Genomic DNA, 19,919 nt, shown 5'->3' with positions numbered 1-19,919 from the left:
CCAACCTTCTTACTATGGACTAATCCTGCTCTCATATGTTGGGCTACTTTCCAAATGACTCCTCATTCTCTTTAACCAGCCATGCTCAACAAGACAGGTCCCAGCTCCCTGCCAGTCTGTCACAGCATTTCCACCCATTAGCCACACTAGTGACTGAAACAGAGAGTGCCTTCCTGACTGCCTTCCAAGCCCAGAACCAAATTGAAGTAACCCATGACTTTCTAGACAATACCAAGAGGGAGAGAGCATTTTTATTTGTTTCTTGTTTAATAAATCATTAACTTTACTTGAAGAAATAGTAAAAAGAATGAAGCCTATATATCTTCAGAAATTACTGAACTCCAGTATAACTTTAACACCAACCTGTTCTTTGAACTGAACTCACATTCTTATTTATTACTAGACTCTAGCTCTCACTGTTGCCTACATCCTCAACTTTTACCTTTATCACTTCCTTTAGAAGAAAAAGAAAGAAAGCAACCGGGCATACATATACCTCTGGGTTTATATCTGGTTAAAAATAGAACAGCAATTTAATGGGTTAAGACCATAGTTTCCAAAGGGGATTAATTATTTACCAAATATTTATTGCCCTCCATGCAAGGTTTCACAGGAAACACAAAACAATTGGTCCAGGTGCTACTCTCCAAGGGCTGACCATCTGGATAAGAGAATTGTGTTAAAGGACAATTGGTTCCAATGAAGGTTAAATGTGGGAGATGCCATAAAGGAAGTTAGAGGCCAAGTGATCTAAAAGCATAGAGGAGCAGTGGATTGCTCCTAAATGGGAAAATGCAATCCTTTGCTTACTCATTCAACAAATATTTATTGAGCATTCATTGTAGACAAACACTATGTTTAGTGCTGTGCACACAGTAGTGGTCAAAACATACAGGCTAGATTCCACAGAGGAGTTGGTATCTGAATTGGTCCAATAGCCACGGTAGTATAGTAATTACAATTCCAGCAAGGCACTGACAAAGAGCCTATGCAGTGTATTACATCTGCCTACTTACCAAGTCCTCCCAACCATGCACATCAGGTACCATTCTTATTCCCATTTTACGGATGGGAAAGCCAGAACTATACCCTGGGTAAGATATCTCCCTGGCCCTCGTCATTATCTATAGTACCCTAAAATCAGAAATAAGCTTTAGTTCCAGAGAAAAAGAATGGCAAGCCCAGGTTTTGCCATGATGTTACAGTCTCCTAGGATGCTTAGGGAGCGAGGTCAAAATGCTGAAAGCAAACTCGGAGCAGCCTAAGAAAGCTTGTGATATTACTCAGGACAGGCACTCTGCATGGCAAGTTCATGGGAAGTCATTTATCAGTGCTCTTGTACCTCAAGAGCCTTTGGCCAAATTTATGGTTAGGAGCCATGAAAAGAAGAAATTCCGTGTGGAAAGTAGAGGGAGTTTTTTTCTTTTGTTTTTATTTGTTTGTTAGTTTTTGTTTTTAGCCTGATCAACTCAGGGTTCTATTTTAAAGGCAATTTCCTTTCAGTGTGCCATGCCTCTCCATGACATGACACATACACACACACACACACACACACACACACACACACACACACACACACACACCCCTCTGGCTATTCATGGGACAGATGAATTGTTGGATTCTATAAAACATCTTATTAAATTGTTGAATTTTAGAAAGAAAAAAAAACATGGCTCTCCACAGACGGCCAGACATCATGCTAATAACAGACTATAAAATGAAGGATCCAATTAAAAGGAGCTGGCAACCAGAAGGCTATAACTTGGGCCATTGTTTGTGGGAAAGAAAACCTATAAGAGGGTTCCAGATGAGCCAGCTGCTAACCGAGCTGAACAGCTGGTTTGTGTTCCCCACAGATACAAGGCTGATAGTCCCCCAAGCCTCCTAAGAGGTCATGTTTCATAGTAATCCCCTAAGAGAGGGCAAATATTAAAAATTCTGGTTGTGCCAGATCCAGGGGGGCCACTAGTCTGGAAAATGAGGTCACAAGGAGCTACAGAAGATGAACTTCTATAGACCTATAAAAATGACACTGACAAAGCTGGGTATTGTTGAGATCTACCAACACTCCCATTTGCACTAACTGTTCCTGCTCTTTCTACTTTCAGGACTCACAAGACGATAGCAAACCAGAGCTATATGAACCTCAAATCTCAAATCTTCATACCAATATTTATGGCACTGTTATTTAAAATAACCAAAAGGGGGGCAGGGGCAGCTCAACTCTCTGATGAATGAAATAGATCCTATCCCTGTAGTAAAATATTAGTCTACTATTCTCATGATGTATTCATATATGCTACAACATGAATGAACCTGTCAAATAACAGTAAGGAAAATAACTCAGGTACACACACAAAAAATTGCACACTGTGACCTCATTATACAAAATAGATAAATAGAATATATCAGTGGTTGCTATGCCAGAGCCTTTGGAGAGAGGAAGAAATAAGGAATGACTGCCAATGAGCTTGAGAGTTCTTTTGGGAGGGGGATAATGAAAATTTTCTAAGTCAATTACAGTGATGGCTGCATACCTCTGTGAATATATTAAAAGCCACTGAATTGCATACTTTAAGTGGGGTGATCTATGTTTCAATAGAGCTGTCAGATTTCAATGGTTAACAGGTAAACTCTTAATTCAACAAATGTTTCACACTCAGCAAATAAATGGAGGAGTAAAAGGAAATATATGTAATATATATATATATATATATATATAATCATGAGAAAGCATTAGGCATATTCAAAAGACAGAGAATTCTATAAAGAAGAGACCTGACCCCTTCAAAATTATAAAAGGTAATGTCAGTGTCATAAAAGGACTCTATTATTCCTGTGACTTTATTGGAAGTTTGAAATGATAGCACAATTAAAAATTAACAAACTTAGATAAGCATAATGGCTCATGCCTTTCATCCTAGTACTGGAGAAGCTGAGTAGGATGAGCATAATTTGTCCAAGGACAGCCTAAGCTACAAAAGAAGAGCAAAGTCCTCTATATACTCAAAGGTATCTAAATCCCCCATCCTCATAGCCATGAACCCTTCAGTCAAGTTAAGCAAATTAGGGAAGAGGGAATGAGAAGAGTGTTGTAGGCCAAGCTGCAGTGATAGGAAGGGAGAGATGAACTGGCACAAAGGCCCCTCGGACAACAATGGTGAGCTCGAGAGGCCACTATACAATTACTATGGTAGTAGTAACTCATCGAAAGCCTAGCAGGATCAGTGTCAACAATTTAGCCAGGACCATAGTGCAAAGAGGACAACAGAATTGCTCTGTACCTTTTCCTAACATATATTTGGGGCTTTTTTCCCCAGTATAGGATGAGAATAGTGTTTTAATAGCTCTGATTTCTCTTCCAGCAAGTCTCTCCTCTGTATCAGGATACAAGCTTAATGGGCAATTTAAAAAATGTGAATGTTCGTGTGACTTGAACAAAAAGAAAGAGAGGAGGAGGAAGAGAGACAGAAATACACACAGACACACACACACACACAGAGAGAGAGAGAGAGAGAGAGAGAGAGAGAGAGAGAGAGAGAGCGCAAGAGCTTATAAGATTGGCTTCAAAACCAGTAAATTGGGGTTGGGGATTTAGCTCAGTGGTAGAGTGCTTGCCTAGGAAGCGCAAGGCCCTGGGTTCGGTCCCCAGCCCCGAAAAAAAAAAAAGAACCCCCCCCCAAAAAAAACCAGTAAATTTCTCCTTATCCCACCTTTTCTGAAAGTCTTGCTGGAGTTTGAATTTTAGCAAAAATCTCTACATGCCTTGAAGTTTCCCACAGAAGTACTCGATTCTACTGTGGACCCAATCAAAGGGACTTAAACATTAAAGCACAGTACAGGTTTACAATGGTTTGATATGTAAGTTGTACATACACACACACATACACACACACACACACACACACACACACACACACACAGAGAGAGAGAGAGAGAGAGACCAATACATACAAGCAGATATATTTTTAGCAGATTTCATTGTCTTTTCCATAGAAACTTCCTCTCTAAGGGGATGATCAACTGATAACTTTGGGAGTTGCCCACTACACTTGAAGTTCTCTATAGTATTCTACCAATGTGTGCATTTGGGAATAGTATCTATTACTCTGTGTGTACAATGGTCTATATACCCAGTGTTTGGTTTAGGGTCTGATGTGTGGTAGGTATTAAATAAATAATTGGTACATTCAATTAAGGTTAGAATTAAAGATTAGATAAGAAAACACTCCGAAGTTTTGGTTATAATGAATTAGGGGTTTAAAGCATTTTTCTACACAACATACACACACACACACACACACACACACACACACATACACACACAAATTCAAAGGGCAGAAAGGAGATAAAGACTTAAACCCAGGAGGCTCCCAACTGGCATTAAGTATTCTCTAATCCAGCATCCTTTAACTGTGGCTTGTCTATCACTGGGGTCCCCAAACACTTTCTAGCACTGTGGGGGCATATAGGTCCCTTTAGGAGATTACATTTCTAGATATTCTACTTTCATGTTCAGAGGAGGGGAGCTGCCTTCAAGTTCTGCTTCTCTGTACCCCCCATTCACAAAGCTCCCTTCCACCATGGTAAACAAAGGAGTATCATTCATTCAGCTATCCTTTCTCTTACCAGTGTGGTCTTTTTTAATGAGCAAATCTCTTGGATCCCCCCACAAAGGATTATTTGAGACAGTATCAATTCCAAGAGTCAATGGTAAAGCAAAGAACACTTCAATATGAAATATTCAAGTTTATTGTATTATATTTTGTTCAGGTAGGAAATTCACAGCACAGCCTTGTGCCTTATCTGGGTATTTGCTTAACCAGCTACTTATCACTTTAGACTAAGAATGCAGAAAGGAGACTGGCCAGGTGTAGACATTAACACAGTCACTTCAATCGACAAAGGAAGTTGATTCCTCACACTGACTAAAAAACAAGTCTGTTTTGTTCGATGACTTGACAATAAGAAATGGCTCCTTCAGTTAGGTCACATGCCTCTCCTTAGTAATTGTTTCATAAATTTAAAGGCTTTAATGAAGATAGACTGAAAGCACATGTATACAATGTACATTAGTGCTCCTTGGGGTGTGATGTACATAGAAATCACCCAAGGGTTTATTATAATACTGACTCTGATTGATGTAGTATGGACTGAGAGGTAGCCAAGATTCTCCAATTGTAACAAGCTCCCAGAGTGATGCCGGTGATGCTTCTGGTCCATACATCATACTTAGACTGAGGACAATACACAGTGTGCTGGAAAATATATGCTTGTAGTGAATTAAACTTGTGGCTTAAAAATTCAGATATCAAGGGGCTGACCAGATGGGCCAGCTGTTTAAGAGCACTCGCTGCTCTGCTTTAATTTCTAGCTTTAATTTCTGGCTTTAATTTCTAGCACCCACAAACATGGTGGCTCACAACCATACACCTCCAATCCCAGGAATACTGTCCTCTTCTAGACTCTGTGAGCACTAGACATGCACATGGTACACATAGAGACAAGCAGACAAAACACTGCCACATACAAAATAAAATCTTTAAAAATCTCTAAAATGCAGACATCAAATGAAAAGGATATAATCAAGTTTTTAGATTAAGACTATTTTAGGAATATTCCAAGAAAAAAAATGGTAGAACTGATTGAATTTCTTATTGGCAGTCTGAAGCCAAGAGGTTTTCAGCCCATGTCTGTTGTCCATGTAAGACAGAAAAATATATTTTCACGTTGAATGCTGAATAATTGACTTATTTTCTAGTCATTCACGTAGCTTGTGCTTTTGGTGGTAGACTCAACAGCCCCAACTTTATAGCTGCAGCCACTAAATGCACATAGCCCAGATGGCTGGCAGGGGTGGGTAATCAACCCTGCAAACAGTCAGTAAAGTACTTAGGTTTTTGATTCAAGAGTTAAATGGCTTCATAAGCTCAATTATAATAACAATTTGCATGAGTTGCCACATGGGAATGTGCACATTTTTGGAAGGGGGCTGTCTTCTGGATGCTAAAACATGGGCCTATGTGTCTTGGGAAGACCCTGAGCACCGTCAAAAATTTACTCACCTCTATAATCAGTCTCTTTCTGGTTCCTCGTGAAGGTGGATTTAGTTCCTTCTACACTCCATGAAGTCTACACTCAAGCCTCAGTACAAATTAATGCTATCCATCTTTTACAGAACTTTAAAGAAAAAACGGTATTTAGACATGTATCACCAAATCCTTGGAACTGGCAAAAATCCATTTGCGTTAGTTTGTGCTTCAGATAGATGAAAAAAATATACCAAGCTATGTCAGGGGGATGGATAAGCAGAAGATGCCATGCAATCTGGGATTCAGAAAATAAAACCAATTTATCTCAAAGCTGGAGGTCCTTTAAGACCAAAAGGCAGTTTCTTTTCTGATCAAGAGATAAGTCACTAAGTCAACGATGCTGGATCCTCAGCCCATTACTATGATAGGCCACTTGTAAAACATGTACACTCAGGCAGCCTTCCTTGGCGAACAAGCCTGATGTACACTGATTGTTGCTTTTTAAGTGTGTTGGCCCTGCCAAATGGAAGGATCTAAGTAACTACGCTTGCCACTTGGCCTACTCATCTATGTGGAGGTACAAACCCTGAGAGATGGAGAATTACTAAGAGACCAAGATCTAGTAAGGAAATTGAAAGAGATGAGTTGGTTTCTGTAACTGATGTGCTTGGACACTTTGAAGGGTCCCAAGTTTTTGAATTACATGGTATTTCCCTGCAGCTAAGCACTCATCAAATTGCAGAAATGTCAGAGCAAGAGGGAAACTTGGCAATTACCTAATGACCTAAATTACTTTTATTATAGTGAAGAGGAAGCTGAGTGCTGGAGAGGTAAAATGGCCTGTCACATAGCTGAGCAGCAAAGAGAAGTACCATCACCCTGTTAGCCAGTCTACCTCATAATGCTCTCGCTTGGGTTGAGTTCAGCAGATGAGATAACAAAAAGCAGTCTGTCTATTTACTACTACACAGGCTCACCATGCAAGCAATACAAAAGGGCTTTCTTTCTTTTAAATGGCTTCCCTCAGTGAGTATAGGGGTGTTAGGAGAGAATTTTCTGTGCAATTTAGTAGATGCTTAACAACTGGATCAGCCCCCTTGTAGCATTTGCCCATTTCCATCATATAAATACTGCCGTGGCAGATTTCTAACTTACTGATGTCGCTGAACTTGCGTTGAGATGTGATAATACACGGACAGTTCTTGTGAGCTGATTCTTAGCTCCAGAATATCACAAAAATTTCTGAGAAGTTCTAATCTCTTGGATTGGAGGATACAATAGCTTCCCCCACCCCTCACTCATGAAAAAAATCCAAGCTTGTAAGAAAAATTCTGGCTGCACACATCTTCATGCACTGAATCATAAAATGCTCCCAGTTACTATGTCCATGAGATCCAAAGAAAACCAAGTTTAGAAGCCATCTTTTGGCCTAATGTCCATCTTACCTAGAACTCCAAATAGAGTCCTTCCTAATTGATAATAAGCAGGAATGTTGAGAGGCAGAATCTTCACCTTCTATTAGTATATTTCCCAGAAGCAATGCACTCCATTTGGAAGCGAATGAGAGCTTCCAAACTGAGAGCTGCAACTCACTAGGAAGGGTACTTAATTTGGTCTTTTTACTAAACATTGATTGGATAACAGAGGGAAAACTTGGCGTATAAACAAAGGTGGCTGGTGACAAGTAAAGGTCTGGAGCAATTCTTCCACATCGTCTGACAGCTAGCAAATGGAGCCTTGGGAAGCATGTTTAAAGAACAGCTGGAATATGTAACATACATTTCTCTTGGAGTTTGACAGGTTGAGCTCCATCGTGGTTGAGCTCCACTCACCGGACATCGATCAGAATGAACTCTGCCATTCCTCGGAAGGTTGCCAAGAGGCCTTTTGAGAGAAAGGAATCCAGAAAACAGTGTTTCAGAAACTGAGAGGAATGGATGCCAGACAGATCGTAAGCAGACACAATGTAAAGAGGAAAACCTACAAATACTTGTCTCGCAGCCTTTTCTCTGGTTTTCTGACTCTCTGATAAGCTCCACAAAAATGGTACAAACATAATACCTTCCAGAGGATGACTTGGAGAAAGATCCTACCACGTCACCTATTTGGATTTAGCCTCACCTCTACCTCACATATACACTTGACAAAACCAACAGTTAGAAGTTTCTGTAAGATTATATGAGATACTTTGTTTTATATGAGGATTCTCCATAAGATTCATGAAGAAAATTTGTGTGACTTGATTTACCAAAATATAGTATGGCACATGTATTTTAGGAATCCATCTATTGAAAATGAATGACCAGAGAAAGTTCTCAAAATAGATGGAATCAGAGACCATCTTGTTAATGAAAAAAGGCAGACTGGGAAGACAATTGTACCTTATTTTCTCTACGTGAAATCCAGACTCAACTCTGTGTGTGTGTGTGTGTGTGTGTGTGTGTGTGTGTGTGATGAAAGCATAAGGAAGACTATTAAGGGAGGGAGGAAGCAATTGAGAGGGGGAAAGGAGGGATGGGAAAGAATAGTGGGGATCAAAAATGACCAAGATAATAGAAAATAGAATGATACAAAATGCACTGAAATGTCACACTAAATTATTTTTCATACTAAAATTTTAGTTAAAAAGTTCAGGCACGTGCTACCTTTCACAGCCCATATACTAAAATCAGAATGATAGAGAAGATTAGCATGGCCCCAGCACAAGGATGATATGCAGATTCATGAAAAAATATTTTTTAAAATACTTAAAATTTATTTATTTATTTTTATTTTTATTTATTTAAAATATTTCATATTTTTAAAAATTAGACAAGAGAATTAAACAGAATTTCAAAAATCATAACCTGACCAACAAATTATTGAGCATACCTGATAGCGTCAGTTTTTCTTCTCATTCACGGTCAAGGTGGTTATTACGAACAACATGCCTTTACGGGAGTCTAAGAACATTACAAGATTAAAAACAGTAGTGGGTCCAGAGTTGTAGACATGCTTCTCAACCCCGCCCTGCATCCAGCCCCTTCCTCAGAGCTCCAGCCTAGTAAAAGGTGTTAGGGCTATAACGGATGAACTGAATGGCTGGGGAGGGAAAAAACATGCTGAGAAAGACATAGACAGTTCTATTGGCAATGTGCTTCCCTCACAAGTGAGAGGGCAGGAGTTCTAGTCCCAAAACCCATGGTTTTAAAAGCTAGGTATAGTGATGTGTTCTTATAACCCTAGCATTGCAGAGGCAGAGACAGGAGGCTCACTGACAAGCTAATGTAGCCTAGTTGGTAAGTTACAAGTCAATGAAAAGAAAGGTGGACAGACCTGAGGAATGATACTCATGGTTGTTCTCTTGGTATATCTTTCAATTGCATCTGCTTATGACCTGTCTGGTAACATACACACACACACACACACACACACACACACACACACACACACAAATACTCACACACACACAAACAAATACACACATACTCATACACACAAACACACACACAAATACTCACACACATACACACTCATACACACACACACACACTCACACACACACACACACACAGGCATGTACATACACATGCACAATTTACCACCATTGTAAGAAATCCTTCTCTTTGGGGATTTTCAATTGAAGACTACCTGACTTGATTGCTCCTAACCCCATTTCCTTCCCCCCAATGTAGATGAAGCTCACCTTTGACAGTCTGATTAAAACATTGTGAACCACAGACTTCAGAAGTCATGCCAACTGGTAAGTTAAAGTACTGCCAAGGCATAAAATGAGGAGGCTCGCTCTTTGTTTTCTGTTGGCCGGGACATTGTCCTGATCACTTTGCTCCATGACACGCACATGAAAGGGAAGAGGAGCACATCTGCTGACAAGAGCAAGAGGAGAATCAAAGCACCTCCATCAGGCACTCACTACCTGCCTTAATACTATTTAGCATGTCCACAAGCCTTTTCATCTTCAAAGCACTTGAGGAACATTAGCTAATTAATCCTCCCAACAGCACTGCAAGGTGAGGATGGATTATCTCCATTTTACAGATGGAGAAATGGACTGTTTTGAACACAAGCATTAAACCCAGTGACAGACAGAATTACCAGAAACTGGGATGGGATCCTCTCTCTGTCTTTGATGCCCACACAAGCCTGCCAAGGTATCTCATCCCCAACTTGGGAACTGCCAAGAGCTCCTAACCAGGAGGTAGCCAGGCAGACAGAGGGCCAGAGGCAAGACAGACAAGGCTCTCATGCTAACGCTGCCAAGTCTTTAATTAACTCATGAGTTCACTGGACTACCTGGCTAGGGGAGGTTCATTTGGAAGCTTAGGTGGAGGAGGAAGAGTTCATTTGAGCAGTCTTCTGATTATGGTTTCCCTCCTCCACATCTTGACTCTAGTCAGAATTTTAAACCAGTGCTGAAGCTAGTACATGTTGCGATAGAAATCTACCTTCAATTCTTCCTGTGACCAAGGCAAATTCTAAACAAATTAATGAAGAATCATGGGCACTGTGCTTTCATTATTGAAGGTTTTGGGTTTTGGGGGTTTGGGTTTTGGGCTTCTGGGAGGTTGGCTCCCCCTCCCGTATTTTGGAGGCAGAATCTTCTCTGATCAAACCCCAGCTGCAGATGGCAGTTGGAGGCCTGATGGAAACCTCATAATTAAATGGAGCATATGGATTTGTGTGTCTGCAGGCCTATTACTCAAGGCATAATTCCAAACCCTGTGGTCTCAGTTCTTGAATTTTCAAGCAATTGAAAAAACCACTATAAGGTCTTTAAAGCTGGGGCATTTTATTTTCATTTTATTGTTAAGACTGGGACTCACCATGCTACCAAGGCTAACCTTAAACTTTCAGACGCAGGGGCTCTCCTCTGTCTCAGTTTTCCAAGCAACCAAGACAAAAGGCAAACAAAGGTCAGTGTCTCTGGCTAGAATTGTTAAGGCCGACTCAGCTGTCTTGTCAGGATCAACCAGCAAATCTTGCCAATCTCTACCTTTGTGGTTTTGTTTCTACATTACTCTTCACTCCTAGAAGTGAAGTCTGTGTGTTCCATGAAGCCAAGTAGATAAGAAATCCATATGTACGTTTGGATCACATTTTGCTCACTCCTTCAAATATCTTGTCGATTCTGTCTATATAGAGTGCACAGGAAGTTGCCCCCAAAGCTTTGCAGACAATAATGTAGGAAGCATTAGTGGCTTTAGACCAGTGATTCTCAGCTGGAGATGATTTGGCCCTTCACAGAATACCTGGCAACATCTAAAGGCATTCATCACAATTGAGGAGAAGGGTTATGAGTATGCTATTGGTACTGAGCAAGTGGAGCCTGGGATGCTGCTAAATATTCTACAGTGCACACAACAGCCCCCACAGTGAGAAAGGAATGGTCCGGGTCCGGGTGTCAGTAGTGCTTAGAATAAAACCCTTGAGGTGAGACACATGCTGAACATGGCTGTTAGCATCCAAACCAATAGGTTTTGAATGAAAACTTTTAAATTGACAGACTGAGTCATCAACTGGTTCTATCACTGGAGCCAATTCCTGTTGCCAATGCAATACAAAGCAGACAAACTTAACTAAGAACTGGGATAGGCTACTCCATTTTCCTAGAACTTAAGCAAGATCCTGAGAATTTTGTCAGACAAGACTATGAATAAGTGCATATGGCTTATGGGTATTTATTGGTTGAAACTGTCATATACATCTTGTATCCCCAGTTTTGCTGGGTACATAGAAGTTTAAAAAATGTTAACTTGATTTGTTAGCAAGAAAAAATCTATTAAATCATAGGAGATAGAAACAAATGATTAGATATAAATGAAGAGAAATAGAAATTTTTAGTTGATTTTCATTATGGTTTAAGACTCAGTTAATTTTCATTACGGTTTAAGGTAATACATCAGGAAAGTAGTCAAACTCGGTCACTGTATAAAACACAACACTGCAACTCTAAAAAGATTAATAATGTAGATGTGATTTATGAGATCTGAAAAAGTTAATCTCAGAAATTGACAATAAAATGGTTATTAGGCTGCAGAGGGAGAAAGGGGTATGGGAAAAGACTGATCAATGGAAACCAAGTTACAGTTGTGTGCATGCACCACCAAATTATGGACAGATAAACCAGTATTGCACGCCATTATGATTATAGGTAACACTTGTATGCTAGAAGAAAGACTTCAGAAAACTTAAACCACAAAGAAATGGTAAATATTTGAGTAAATAAATACATGCATAACATTGTACAGTGAATATATGTATTGAGTATTATATAGTACCTAATTAACATACATAATACAAATGTTGTCTATAAGTTAAAAGTGAGAAAAACACTGGTGAATCTCACAGGTAAGAAATTAACATGAAAATACATATTGTATGACTGCATTCATTGGGCATTTCGAATTAGGTGAAGGAAATCCATGTAGCAATCAAAGAAGTAGTTACTGTCGTGGAGGGCACAGGCATGGTACAAATGCTGACTAAGCAGGAGCAGGAGGAACTTTCTGAAACATTGCCAGTGCTCCATATCTGGAGCTGATTGGTAATTCAGGGTAGGTGGATACAAACACGAGTTTGTCAAACATTAGACTTTTTTCATATTAATGTAAATCAGTTATGTCTTACTTTTCAACAAGGAAAAAATGTACAGGGGTGGGAGAGATGGCTCAATGCTTGCTGCTCTTACAGAGGACCTAGGTTTGGTTCCCAGCACAAACATGGCCATTCACAACTGCCTGTAACTCCAGTTCCAGGAGATCTGATGTCCTCTTCTGGCCTCCACAGGGACCAGCCATACACATGGTACATAGACATACATGCAAGCAAACATTCATTCACATAAGAATAAAAATAAAAAAATCTTTTTTAAAAAACAGAAAGTAGTGAACTAAAAGCTTAAAATTATAATCAGCAGGTAGGCTCACATTAACACCACTCATTCAAACAGCAAATAGTCACAGTTTACATTCAAATTCATCGCCTTGTCTTCTTTCTCAATTAAAATGCAAATAAAGACTTAATGTTTAATAAACAAAGCAGGAAAAAATGACTCATTCAGTCAGAAAGAACAGACTAACATATTTCTCATTCAGACAATGAAATTAAATTTAGACCTGAGAGGTCAGGTCTGACTCTACAATCCAGACTACCCTACACAAACATGTGGTACATACATACATACACACACACACACACACACACACACACACACACACACACACACACGTGGCTGCCTAAAGTAGTTCCTAACAGAACTAATACTATTTGAAAATGTAAACAATTGCACTTCATAGTTAAGAAACCACTCCTGACCTTCCTTTCTCGAGAAACAAGTCTTTTAGTGTCCTACTACTAACAAAAAGATAGCATGTATTTCGAAAACCAGTATATTCTCACATAGGTGCCCCAACTGAATTCTTACATGCCAGTAGCTCCTTAACTTTATGTTAAACCTGCCTCTACATTTCTTACTTCTGTTTTTAAAGCATAGCATTATAAATCACTATAAGTTAGACGAATACAGGAAGACGATATTCTGTTGCCAAAGGAGAAATTGGCATTGTTGTTAAGAGTAAGTATTTAAATACGAAAATACACATTCATTCTTATTACACCACCAGGAGGGCGAAAACGTGTTTCTATCAGAAAGTCTACAATATTTTTAAAAGATTCTACTTAGCCTGTTTCCCTACTTAGAGATTGCACTTCAAGAAGACAGAAACTGTTTTCACAGCTTTATAATACCAAGATGATTCCAAGACTATCATATGACTTCACCATCTGTCTGGTGAATAGTAGGTGGTTTGGGTAGATGAATGGATGAATACATAAAAGAATGCCTAAGTAATGGACTTATGGATGGATAGTGACTGAATGAACTGACTGACAGAGTAGATAGGTTTACAGATGAATGAGTGGATGGATATATGGATTGATGAATGGGTGAATAGGTAAATGAGTGCAGACATGCATGGATATGAGTAAATAGGTAGATAAAAGGATAGGTAGACTAAGTAGTTGAGTAGATGAGTGGATGGGCCGAGATCTAATAACAAGGATTAGTAGGGGGATATATGTGAATGGATAAATAAATGGATGAGCATTGTACTAGCAGATGAATTGTTTGGGGGAAGTAATTTTTTAGTTGTTTCCATTAAATAGTTAGTACTACTAACTATAATACTTACTACTCATACTAACTTTAAACACAAAGATATAATCGAGGCATGGTGGCTCACACATTTAATGAATTTGCTCCCAACATCTATAAATATGTGGGAAGAGTTAAAAAATGAATTATTTCAAAAGTATTTATGAGCAGAACAATAGAGTTGGGTGGCAGCAAAATCTTGAGGTGTGTGGTTCATGGACAGAAGTAATGGTTTCTCACCTTCTTAGAATGTCTAACCTACTACTATTTTTAAAATTCTAAATCTAGATATATTATTCCCTTCTTAAAGCTGCAAAGTCGAAACATTATGTAAATGTAAGCACAGCACAGAAAATACCACCCACACTGTCCCCGTCATTAGCAACAACAGTTACTTCCCTTTTCATGTTTTCTACATGAGCATTTGCATACATTTTCATTTTTGCTTTAAGCCAAAATGACAGCTACCCAAAACATTGCCTTTTATTATTCCGAGAAGCAGACCACACCATGGAAGTTTATACCCAAGATTAGAAGGTAGAACTTGAAAAAGAAAAGTTTCAATAAAAAAAAAACTAATACCAAGCATGGTAGTAGTTGAGATCGCAAGTTAAAAGTATCCCTGGTCCTGATGGCAAACCACTGGCGACTTTAAAGAAAACAATCTTTCCATGAGAAGAATCTTTTAGATTTCCAGACTCCACATTAAAATTGGTTTGCAAAAGTCTATGCCATAGCTTGCTGGTTTGAGACACATTTAATCAAAGGAAATGATATATAGTAAGCGATAAAAATGCTATAATAAAATTGCAATGCAAATAGTTACAGCAGAATAATCCCATTTTGATTTTGGACGGGGCGATGTCTCTGTTCTGAAAGCCTTGGTTGTGGAAAAGAGTTCTTAGCCTTCAGTCTCAGAAGACTGTCAATTTGTTCTTCCATTCCCCCTCTTGCTCCTTCTCCACCTCATCTTTTCCCTCTCCCCTTCCTTCTTCTTATTCTTAGCTTTCCTCATAATCTTTATACAAAGAGATATCTGTCTGTTTCCATTTTCCCTCTTGCCTTCTCTTCAATGTCAGAGGAGCTGAAGGAACATCATCGTGAAAGCATGCCTTGAGGAAATGCACCAGAGAGAAGCCTGGCTAAGCTGTCATGAAAAGTTAATCGATTCCAATGCTATGTAGAGACTGGTGTCAGCCTGAACCTGGAAGAAGTTGAAGAGATGGGCAATCTCCTTACTCCTTGATTGGCGGCAGCAGAGTGAGGAGAGAGAAGCCACACCATCCCAACAGGCTGATTTGAAGGTTTGAAGGCTTCATTGGAGAAACCATGGTTCTGAAGTCCCTTCCAGGAACAAGAAAGACACTGCCACGACATGAGATGCTAATCATGAAACAACTGAAAATGGTTAATGAAGAATAATAACGAAAACCAAAAAAAGAAAAAAAGGCTGTAGCATTCAGAGAATGTATGACTTCTCTGAATGCATCAAAATGGCGCTCTCTGGAAGTTCTGAGGCATTCAAACATACATTTAAAATTCAGCTCACAGTTTCTGTTTTCTTTTTGCATTGATTTCTTATGGTTTATTTTTGCTAGAAGGAGTCTTTGTCAGGCAAAGACAGGATACAATGTTCCAAACATTGTGCTTAGGAGGCACTGTGAGCAGCTCTACAGCAAAAACGAAAAGCAAAGACGTCGCTTTTGTAGGATTTTGTATTTTCCAAACTGGTTTTATAAATACGCTTTCCAGTGACCAATAGTACATGACCTGTGTGACTTAGAAAGAGGCCTTTGCAAATGGCTGCGAATAGACGCGATTGTTGACAAAATGGAAAATTGCAAAATTAATCAAAGGTGTGAGACTGACGCACAAAACCTATGGTCTATTATTCCTCATCTCAAAGTAAATCACTACAATGGTTTTGCAGCCCTATCACAGGATATGCAAATAGCTTGACTATGTTGTAGCTTCTACAAATATGCCCAATTATAACTGGTCTGATAATCAGAATGTCAAAATAGAACAATGTTTCTAACCTAATTAGTTTATTCACTGAAGTTGACAAAATGCACCATGAAGGTAGTAAATTTACTGCCAAAAATGTGGATATTCATATTGCAGTTTAATTTCATTTGAGGTAGTTCAAAGAGTTTCATCATAAATATTTGTGGTTGTTGTAAATCCAAATGTTCCCAATACAATTGCCTAATCTTGCCACATTTGTTCTTGCTACTGTGCCCACATCTCTTGACATTATGAATGCAGTTTCAAAATGTAGGAAAATATTTTAAACTAAAATTATTGTTGAATGTTCACTACATAAAGTTTTATGCTCTTCCATAGGTGATGGATTACTCCAAGGAAATCGTGTCTTTCAGACACAATGGGACTGATACACAAATGAATTCACAGAGTCTGTAACAGCAGACATAGGGCCTGTGCAGGTTCAAGCCAGATGGGATCCCAGCACTGCGGAGAAGGAAGTGCACATGGGTTCCTTCTCCTAACCAAGAAGCTATCTGTAATTGATACCAGCTGGCAAAGGAAAAATCAGTTTTCTCCAATGGAGCCTCACTGGGCATATTAACCACACTTCAAGGCAGGCCTCATGCCCAGGAATAGTTGGCCAACACAAAAGGAACCTAATATTTTTGTAGACTTTTTTTGTGTCATACTATTTTATTTGGGTGGTTTTTTTTTTTTCTTATTGGTCTTTGGTTTATTTGTTTTAATTTCTGTTTATGTGTGGGATGAATTTCTTGTTTTTTGTTTGTTTTTTTTAAGAGAGAAGGAAAAAGAACATAGTGCTGGGTGGATAGGGAGGTGGGGAGAATCTGAAGAAACTGGGGGAGGGGAAAACATGATCAAAATACATCAGATGAAAACATGGAACTCACTATTGTAGACAAGACTGGCTTTGATCTCATAGAGATCCAACTGTCTCTACCTCGCAAGTATTAAGATTAAAGGCTTGTGCTAGCATATCCAGCAAAAACATTTTTATCAATAAGCATTTTTGAAAAGTTTTATGCTCTTATAAATTGCCTACTGTCTATCCCTACAATTGTACACTTAAGTAGTTGTACCATAAATTACATGTCCCTTGAAGCCTAAAATATTTACTGTCTGGCCCTCTATAGAAAATATTTGCTGACTCCTCATATGTCATAGCTCATATTTAAAATGTTGCATTTCTTGATACTTGGTTTCTGTCTGTGTGTGTATGAATAATCTATGTTCCTAAGCTCAGGTAGACTCCATCCTGATTTGGATATGAAATGTCCCCAAAAGTGATCCCATGTTGAAGGCTTCATCCCTAGTTGATGTCAGTATTAAGAGGTGGCTGGATCATAGAACCTCTCATTTCATCAGTGACTGCATAGCTAAATGGGTCACTAAGAAGATACTGAGGGCATTCTACTGAAGTCTCTTTCTGTCTATGTCTCTCTGTCTCTCCGTGTCTCTCTGTGTGTCTCTTTCTCACACACACATAGACAAATTGAAATTCTATGTTTTTGATAGACTCATTCATTCAGAAAATAATTATTGATTATTCACTTGATGCCCGGCACTGTTCTGTGTCCTGAGAATCCGAAGGACTAATGCATGACATATTCCTTCATAGGTTTGCAGTGGATTTTAACAGACATGTAGAAAGTACATGTAATAAGTACTAAGAAGAAACATTTTGGGAGCGAATAGTTAAGAGAGTTTGAGAAGGTTTCACTGAAAAAGTTACAGTGGGTTTGGCCTTTAACATCTGTGTAGGAGATATTTGCAGATGGTAATAGTGGAAAAGCCGTTGGAAGCTGCAGGAACAACACACACAATCATGTGAAATAAATATCGAGTTCAGAGATGTGTTCAGGCCTGAGCTTAGTCTAGGGGAGTGGGGTAATAAAAAAAAGAGGAACTATGGAAAGCAGGCTACCTACAAATGCATGCCTTGCTAAGGGGAGGCAGACAGACAGAGAGGGAGGGAGGGAGGGAGGGAGGGAGGGAAGGACGGAGGGAGGGAGGGACGGAGGAAGGGAGGGAGGGAGAGAGTTTGCTTGTTGAGATAGGATCTAACTATCTAGTTCAGGTGGATCGTGAACTCACTATATAGCCCAGGCTGGCACCCAGTCTAGGAGTTTGGGCTTTATATTTTAAACATGATCATGGATATTTCTTAAATATAGAAACAACATACTCAGATTTCTGGCTTAAGACTGTAATGTGAGGGGAGGGGTGATGAGTGACCAGGACACTGGCAGACTGAAAGCAACGACTTCCCAGTTTACCAGAATATGTCTGCACACCCACACATGAGACCTCCTGGCACCCTGGGAGACATCCATAAATGGCCATTCAAAACCAGAAGATATCCCGGAGCCCAAGTGAACTAAAGAAGGAGCTCAAGGAATTTATTGGTTAGAAAATACAGAAAAATTGTTACATGCCAGTTTTACTTCATAAGAGGTAAAAATCCTTCTTTCTACTGTTGCTTATGTGCCTGAAACCCTCTTGTGCCAAGAGCAAGCCCATGCAAATGGCAACAAAAGGCAGAAATGCTATGCTTATCAGCTTTTGTGCTTGTGGTGGGGAGAGGAAAGAACGAAGACTCTGTTTCTAAGTCCAGAAAAACTGATTGTTACAATATCCTGATCATAACCCAAACATCTCCAACTTGTGGAATGTTTGTTCCTTACTCTCTCTTCAGAAATGCCTCTCCATTACGGAATTCTTGCAAAAGTGAAATAATCCCAGCTACTGTTTTTCCCATAAAAGGGACCACTGTTTTTCTGCTACTTTGACTAGCATGTTTCTGTAGGTGGTCATTTCAACAATAAAGGAAGTTCAAGGGTTCAAACAGATTTCCACTGTTGCAGCCCAAAAATTTGAGGTTTTATTTTTTTCAAGGAAGTCCCCCCTGCTGAGCAATTATGTTTGAATTCAAGGCTGGCTCTTAGCAAAGCTGTAGGGAGAGTAAGGCAGAGGACAGAGAGAAGGGAAGAGGATAGGGGACTAAAGAAATCAAGGCACTCAATCAGAAGCAAATGGTTGCAACTGGCCTTCTGATGGTGTGGAGACTAGGGAGCAAGGGGGAAAAATGGAGTCTGGGGGTTGCTCATTCCACAATTTTATTTTTGGCTAGTTTTGACTCTGATGAATCGATGTACTTAGAAAGAAAATACCTATAAGGGACTATATCATGCCTCTGGCAACATATTCAGAAGATTCTGGAAGAAGCCAAGTATACTCGCAGTGCCTTGACCGGGAATATTTACTTGTCAATGGGTGCAGTGTTATAACCAACATGTTATTTGGTCATTTCCAGAGAGCTCCCCAACTCTATATGATGTCTCATGATCTCCCTAGGGCACAGCAAAGCACAGTAGATCCAACCTCATGGCCTTCCCAGGGGCAACAGGACACTGCTGCTTCACCATCTTGTCTCCTGTCTTTTTGTTTCCAATTCCTAGAGCTGCAAGGAAAGATGGCTCCAAAGACCCATGATGGGGAACCTTGCCCTAAGGCCCTTAATCTATCTTCCCTGTCTGTGTCCATGTCCCTGTGTGAGTTCGTGTGTACTTGTGCTTGTGTACTGGAGAGAGTGGTTCTGTCTGATTGTGTTGCTTATCCCTAAAAGGAATTTGTCATCCTCATCACTTCCAAAGCAGATGCATAAAAACATCATAAAGTCAAACGAAGTTATCTAGAACTGTGAAAGCCCCCGCCACCCAGTGAGT

General features: G+C 39.5%; 1 protein-coding gene and 1 pseudogene across 2 annotated transcripts in view; one reads left to right on the top strand and one right to left on the bottom strand.

Annotated features, from left to right (window-relative positions):
* The window catches only part of Nhs (NHS actin remodeling regulator), a 339,645-nt gene that overhangs the window by 281,520 nt on the left and 38,206 nt on the right, over positions 1-19,919 (bottom strand). The window lies entirely within an intron of this gene.
* LOC120099408 (U6 spliceosomal RNA) lies at positions 8,671-8,771 on the top strand (annotated as a pseudogene).

This window comes from Rattus norvegicus, chromosome X (assembly GCF_036323735.1).
Source record: "Rattus norvegicus strain BN/NHsdMcwi chromosome X, GRCr8, whole genome shotgun sequence".
Classification (NCBI taxonomy): Eukaryota; Metazoa; Chordata; class Mammalia; order Rodentia; family Muridae; genus Rattus; species Rattus norvegicus.
The sequence above is the reverse complement of the archived record's forward strand: the minus strand, read 5'-3'. Positions and strand labels throughout refer to the sequence as shown.